General features: G+C 35.7%; 1 pseudogene; it reads left to right on the top strand.

Annotated features, from left to right (window-relative positions):
- The first annotated feature begins 760 nt into the window (after positions 1 to 760).
- On the top strand, positions 761 to 2,815 carry LOC147555493 (putative protein phosphatase 2C 80 pseudogene; annotated as a pseudogene).
- Positions 2,816 to 6,406: the final 3,591 nt, after the last annotated feature.

Genomic DNA, 6,406 nt, shown 5'->3' with positions numbered 1-6,406 from the left:
TAATGGTATAAATTATATCAGAAAAAATAATGGTAAACTTAATTCCAAAACTTTTTTTGGTGGAAACTTCAATTATTTTAGAAACTGAAGCATGCCTATCCAGATAACAAATGTTGTTCCCTCTGGTACGAATTCGTTTTGCAACAAAAAAAAAAGTACGAAATTGATAATTAGGAAAAATATCCTACAGTTATAACCATGACGTTTTTGTTTTAGGAACTGTATTTATTTTGTTGCATTAATTTCAATTTAGCCTCTAATTTGTGGCACACTAGAAAGTTTGGCCCCCGTTTATTTGTAGTGTTCTAATTTGGTACCGCAAACCATGATTATATGTTACTCAATGTTAATAGTTAATAGTTTTGTTTATCATTTTACCCTTTATTTCAAAGGTTTTCACCTCTGTCATTTCTGCGATTGTTACCAACAATAGTCAGATTGTCATTGTTGTTCGTGACAATAGTCAGATTGTCATTTCTGCGAAATATAATTTGTGACAATAGTCAGATTGTCATCTCTGTCATTTTACCCTTTTAACAAAAAAAAGTTTGTCTCTTCTTCATCTTATATTATATTTGAAGCTTCATTTATATTCATTTTTTTTTAGTTTTACTCACTTTGTCCATCACCTTATGATGTCTTAACCATAGTTTTTTTCATTTTTCTAGTTCAGCTCGAATAAAGATTTAAGACTAGTTCATAGTGTTCAAGTGAAGATTTACTTATCGATCGCTCGATTGACAAGATGTTCGTGTCAAGAATGCATCATCAAAACGTTTCCCAGCATGACGGATTACTGCCAAAAGCTACATTCCCTGGTCAATCGTGTTCAACATTTTGCAATGGATATGCTTTTAATACTAGCACTTCTTCATTTGGAAATTTCCAACCTCAAAGGTACATAAATATTTCTAGCCAGAGAGGGGGAGAGATTTTTATGTAGTTATTGTTTTTGTTCTCATTGTTCTAACATGACTAGTCTGACTTATAGTCATTTCATATTATTTGGTTAGGAGAAGTACTCAAAGGTACATAAATATTTCTAGCCAGAGAGGGAGAGAGATTTTTATGTTAAATTCTTAACCGAATTCGTTTTTAGTTAGGAGTAGTACTATAGTCATTTCATATTATTTGGAACAATGGATCAAACTCATTTTATATCTCACTCAAATAATCCCAAGTGTAGTCCGAGTCGACTATCATACGAATAAGACAAAAACAAACATAAGTCGATCCATTCATATCTCTGAGTTAGATTTCAAATCAGATGAGTATGATTTTATTAATACTTAAAGCTAGTTACTAACATTTCTACATAATAATTGTAAAAATAACAGTGAGAAGAAGAAGTTATTGAAGCTAAATTCAGGATCAGCTTACCTTCCAAAAGACAACAAAAGCAAACCTCAAGGAGAAGACGCACATTTCATAAGCAAAAATGGTTGTACCGTTGGCATAGCGGATGGTGTTGGTGGTTGGAGCAAACAAGGAATTGATTCGGGAGAGTATTCGCGAGGTTTAATGAAGAATGCACGTAGTGCAGTAGAAAGATATGAAAACCAAGCTGGTTGTGTGTTAGATCTTCAGAGTGTTCTTACTGAAGCTTACTGGAAAACTACAGCTCAAGGATCTTCAACAGCTTGTATTATAACCCTAACCGATCAACAGGTACTTTATATACATTATACAATACTAGATTTCCATTATAATTTTTATTTTGGCTTAAAAACCTATATTAATATTATGGTGAGAATAAACGTGGGATTATGTGTTGTTTTTTGGACAATAAACCCAAAAATTGTTTGTCTTTCTATGTAAAATAGAATATTGAACTTTAGAAATCGATTACTTTGAATTTTTTGGCAATTTTAGTAATGATGTTGTGCTAGTTTAAAATATTTGTCAAGAATTAGCATCCTACAATAAGTATTGTATACAGAACAAAATATATCAGAACTCAAAAAAACTAAAAGGTCATACAGATAGATTCATTTTAACTTTTAAGACCCCTAATATTGTAAACATAAAGATGACGTTAGACAAACACTTAAAACAAAAAAAATCTTCTATTATTATGTGTTCAGTATGATTAAGTTGTTTAGAATTCAACAGTTCCCACATAACAAAGTTTAATAAGTTAACAAAGTTTAAAGTTTGAATTTTGACAAAATTACTTTAGTTTTTATCTGTGCATGAGTTAGTTACTGTCTAATTTAATGAAGTTTTAATCACTTAATGCCCAAACCAAATAAGAAATGTATGGATAGACCATTTTATCATGCCAACATGCCGTTTCATCGTGTAGCTTTTGTTCATTGCTTTCTTTTGGTATTTGCAATGTTCATATGATTAACATAATTTATGGTTTCAGTGTTTGACAGCCGTGAATATTGGAGATAGCGGTTTCATAGTAATAAGAGACGGGGTTACAATTTATCGTTCACCAAAGCAACAACGCGGGTTTAACTGTCCCTATCAGCTAGGTTATCACAAGATGTCTGATCGACCGTGTTCAGCTCAAAAACTGACGATTGAAGTTAAAGATGGAGATGTAATAGTCGCTGGAACAGATGGATTATTTGACAACATGTTTGAAAGTGAAATAGAAGAAACAGTGAATCGAGGCAAGGAATCAGGAAAAGAAGAGCCAAGGGAGTTAGCTGAGTGTATAGCGGAGCTGGCTTTATATAATTCATTCGACACTTACGCTCGAACTCCCTTCCAGATTGAGTCTGAAAAGTTCGGAAAGAATCATCGTGGAGGAAAGGTTGACGATATCACTGTTATTGTTTCGTGCGTAGTTGGCAACAACTAACATTAATCAACTTCAATTCGAAAAAAGACAATCGGACAAACGGAAGACGAAGATTAGGTGCCGAGTTCTGACAAGTCATGTGTATATGGTAATGTAAAAATGGATTAGTGTAATTAGAACTACGTGATGCTTGATCCCTCATACGGGTAGTAACAACGCTCTATTTGGGTACGTAGGCAGCCGCTTAATTTATAGAGGTTCAGCATCAAATATTAAAATAACATTTACCTCTACGTATTCAGTTAACGAAAAAGATGTTTGGACGTAGAAACTCAAGAAGTTGACCTTAGATTTTTTATCTGAATTGTCTAACTCAAACACTGTTATATTGCTATTCCGAAAAAATCCAACAATAGCTAGAGTTTTACTTTTGATGCTTCATCATGTGAGTAGAGGAATATTCTACATTTGACCATTACAGTCTGCTTTTGGTGAGTTATTTCCCAATTCTTACTTAAATCTTTGTCATTAGTTTATATTGAAGATATGATTAGATTAGATTAGTTCTGAAGTTCTTCAACATGGACACGAAAACCAGTTTTTAAAGGAGCTCATTGGTTTCGAATCTTATGATGTAAAGTATAATTTAGATAATTGAGTTGAAATGGAGTAAAAATTTAAGAGCTGAACTTTTTTTGTGCATCATTTGATCTATACCAATAAGTGAAGTGGTTTTGTTAAGCCAATGTATTCATTAATCTTGTTGTTAGCTTCATTTCTTCCCCCACTCTGTAAGTGTTTGTACAAAGTAAGCTTTAGTTTCAATGGCGCGGACGATTACAGACTCCTTTCGTGAGTCTAGTGTGACTTGTGCTGTAATATGTGTACATATATGTTCAAGGTTTACATCAGTATCTAATTTCATTTTGCGTATTGAATGTTGCATTTCCGATCACTGCCACTTGAACCTAGCTGTTGGTATAAGTAGTGTGTAAGAATATGAGGTAATGCTTAAAAAAATGAATGGTCACTGAGGTCGAATTTTGTATCAAGAGTGGAAAGCGGTTCCGAAGGATCAATAATGGAGTTTGGTGCCCGTGAGGGCTGAGGGCATCATAAATCACTAGTTGTTTGAGTTCGGGTCGCGCTGGCCCGCAAGGTACACCAACACGGCCCAAAATTTAACCTACCGGAACTACACGGAAAATGCTTGGCGTGTCGGGTCCATGGGACTGAAGCCCAATGTCATCTTTGTTCATGTCAACTTCGTTGATACGGAGGGATTTGGCACGCGATGACCACGAAGTTGGCACAACGCAACCATTGTGTTGCGAAGCGAGGTCTTTTCCGACTAAACACAACAAGATTTCCACCCCTAGGTATCACATTTTGAAGGATGATTGATTTCTCCTAAATAGAGAATCTCTAACACAGAGGTGGGCAAGTTTGCCATCTTCTTTCCCTTAGAATTAGAATTAGAATTTCCAATTCTATTCGTAATGTAGTATCTGTTATCAAGTTTTCATGACAGTGTATGAGCTTATTATAAGTTGCATGTATTTGGGGAAACAAAAGAAATCTCTTGCGTGAAAACATTTTTTTTTTCCAATCCCTTTCGACCACTTCTTTTGCTTATGGGGGCAAAGGTCGTCCATGACCATTCAGGAAAAAAATTCAGAGCAGCACCACCACCTCCTACACAACCACCATTTCTATCATCACTCATCGGACGAATGGAGGGGGTGGGTAGGGCGGAACCAAGATTCCATGCTAGAGAGGGCAAGCCGAAAGTATTACCAAGCAAAATCTAGATTTTCTCTAGCAATTGGCAAGTTAATTAAGGTCAATTAGTCTTTTTGAAACCAAAAGGAATTAAAAGGTGAAAATGGGGCCGGCCGTGAGAGTTGAACGCAAATCTCTGTGTTGGAATCACATGCACTCAACCACAGGAGCTAAAGTAATTGTAGTGCTCCATAGGTAGTTTCACACAAATATGTGGAGATCAGGCCGGGCAACTGCCCAGCCTGGGCGGAACTATAGGGGTCTAGCAAAATCATCCTAGAGAGTTCAGACCCCCGACTAAGGATTTTGAAACTCTACATCGAGGGTCTTGCGTCCGGTTGTCCACGAAATAACTCTTGGTTGACTGACCACGAGATGTTTCATACCCGACCGACTATAAGACATCTCGTGGTCGGTCAACAACGAGACATTTCGTGGCCGACCAACCGCACAAGATCTCGGGGTCGTACGCAACAACATTCGTTATTTCTTCTTCTCACAACACCACCGCAAGGGACCATACTCAATAGTTATACCCTCTCGACTGAGACGTAACTCGGTAAGAAGCTCTTCTCGTAGCATCGCGGCAAGGGATCAAAGCCAATAGTTATACCCCACTAAGTGAGATGTAAGAAGCTTGATTACTCTCATCTCTGATTTCATCATATTTGTTTTCGTATTTAAAATCTGAATTTGGTCACTATATTACGTATAACCATGTTTGTTTTTCGTGCCTAATGCAACCTGAACTCTGGAACTAAGCAACAATAATGATAGTTTACCCCACCCTTAGCTCGGTAGAATCTCTGTCGACTTAGGTGGATGGGCGAAATTTATAGAGAACAATACATCTCTTTATTTCTAAGTTCTACTCGTACACCTAAGTCAGTTGCAATTCTGCCGCCCTTAGGCGTGGGACAGACTATCATTTTTGTTTAACATTTATAATAATAGTAACTCAAATTAACTCAAAAATCTGTTTGAATTTGTATTGAGAAAACCAAAGGTCTCTCTTCCATTTTAGTTTAATTTTCTTTGCCGTTGTAGAAGTAATTGTTAATTTTGTAGTCATCTAACTTGTGGAAGACTAGGGTTTCGGCTGAAGATGAGAAGAGATGAGATTAGGGCAAACAGGTTTAGAAAAGGGTTTTTATATGGTCAACTAAAATCCTTCTTCTAATCTTCCCAGTCAAGTCAATAGTTGGACCGAGACCATGCTCCAAGACTAAGTCAACAAGATTAGACTGACTTCCATTGTGTCTAAAGGCACCTGTGTGAAAACAAGAAACAAAGTTAGTTAAACTTGTTAGCTTTCGGTTATTTCTGTTTTTAGGTTTTTAGGTTTTCTGTTATAGCTAACTAACTACAACTCTCTTAATTCTCCTATATAAGGATATTTGTAAACCAAAAAGTATTATTGAAATAAAATAGAGTTGAGAGCTTCTTCTTACATGGTATCAGTTAGGTGTTTTAAGATCCATAGCTAGGTTTTCTGCTCATCAACTCAAGAACATTCAGTCCACAATCTCGCAAAACAACCAACAAAGATCAAAATTCAGTTAAAAAGGATCAATACTCAAAGATTATATCAAATTCAGACAACAAAGATCAAAATTAGATAACAAAGATCAATATCAAGTTTCAAGATCAAAAGTGCTAAGTGATAAAGAATCACTTACTGTTTTTTCAGACTTCTCTCCATCATCTCCTGGTTCTTTAATCATCCATTCAATTTTCTAATCATGGCAGCCTCAAATCAAGGTAATCTTCCACCAATCTCTTCTGTTACTAACTTTATAACAGAAAAACTAGATGATAGCAATTATCTAATGTGGAAAGACCAAGTTGAAACTATGCTTGGAACCTATG

This window comes from Eschscholzia californica, unplaced genomic scaffold (assembly GCF_041429995.1).
Source record: "Eschscholzia californica isolate CP2 unplaced genomic scaffold, dmEscCali1.0.p SCAF_2, whole genome shotgun sequence".
Classification (NCBI taxonomy): Eukaryota; Viridiplantae; Streptophyta; class Magnoliopsida; order Ranunculales; family Papaveraceae; genus Eschscholzia; species Eschscholzia californica.
Note: the sequence above shows the minus strand (reverse complement) of the source record. Positions and strands in the feature narration are given on the sequence as shown.